Source organism: Chrysochloris asiatica, unplaced genomic scaffold (genome assembly GCF_000296735.1).
Source record: "Chrysochloris asiatica unplaced genomic scaffold, ChrAsi1.0 scaffold00105, whole genome shotgun sequence".
Classification (NCBI taxonomy): domain Eukaryota; kingdom Metazoa; phylum Chordata; class Mammalia; order Afrosoricida; family Chrysochloridae; genus Chrysochloris; species Chrysochloris asiatica.
The window spans coordinates 11,016,804-11,018,131 of NW_006408623.1; positions in this window are offsets into that span (position 1 = coordinate 11,016,804).

Below are 1,328 nucleotides of genomic sequence, written 5' to 3' on the forward strand. Positions count from 1 at the left end.
TTTACACATGATGCCATAGGGTTCACACCGAGGGACATGACACCTTCTAACTCATCTACTTACTTCTAGTCCTAATCTTGAGTAAGAGTGGTTAAGCCTTGTGTTGAGAGCTATAACTTTCACAGTTTATTATGCAAGGTTTAAAAACAATAGAATGTGACATTATGCATAAAGAGTTGAAAGAATTTAAGTGAACACCTTTGTACCCATTATCTACTTAAGGTTAATTTGATACTGCATTGAGTATTCATCATTTCATCCATTTATCTATCTTAATTTTTATGCATTTCAAAGCAATTTTCAATGATCAGTACACTTCATAAATATTTCAACATGCTTATAATTTATTAGAATTTAACATTTCTAAACAGTTTTTTTAACCTTTTGAAATAAAAATTTCAAACAAAGAATACATTGACGTGTACATGAGCTGGGTTTTGACAAATGCATACAGCTATAAGCCAAACCTCTATCAAGATACATTACATGTCAATCATCCTATAAATTTCCCTCTTGTCCCTTCTGATCAAACCCTTATCTTCCCTCTCATTGACATTGCTAGAATTTTCTATAATTGTAATAAGTATCAGCATGCATTCATGTGTGTCTGCTTCTCTTCTTTCAGTTTACTTGATATTCTTGAGATTCACTCATGTAGCATATATCAGTTGTTTATATCTTTTTAGCTTTGATTAATATTCTATTAGTCAAAAACAAAACACCACATTTTATTTATCTGTTGATGGACATTTATACTACTTTTAGCTTTTGACTATTACAAATAAAGCATCTCTAAACATTTGTGTCCACCCCTTGTCTGTGAGTTTGTTTTATTGTGGTGTCTAGCATGTTGCTGTGATTCTAGAAGATATGCCACCAGCATCTTTGCCTTGAACACTTTAAAGAGGTGTTAGGCAGCAGCTTTGCCTAATGTAAAATGTCATTTGATTTCTTGACTGTTGCTTCCATGCATGCTGTTTTTGAATATAAGCACAAAGAAGTCTTTGATGACTTCAATTTATTCTCCATTGATAATGATGGTATTCATTAGTCCACTTGTTTGAATTTTTGTTTTCTTTACATTGAGGTTCTTCCATATGCTTTAGCATCTGTACTCTAGAAAGCAAGTTTCAGTGTCTCTTCTGACATCCATTTTTAACTTTTCCTTCTTTCTTGTCTTCTTAATGACTTTTTGCTCTCTTCATATATGCTGTTCTTGATGTCTTCTGATCTTCGGTCTTTAATGTTTAATGTATCGAATCTGTTCTTCAGAAGAAATTTGGAAGACAACTATCTGTCTGACTGATTGGAAGAGATCCATATTTGTG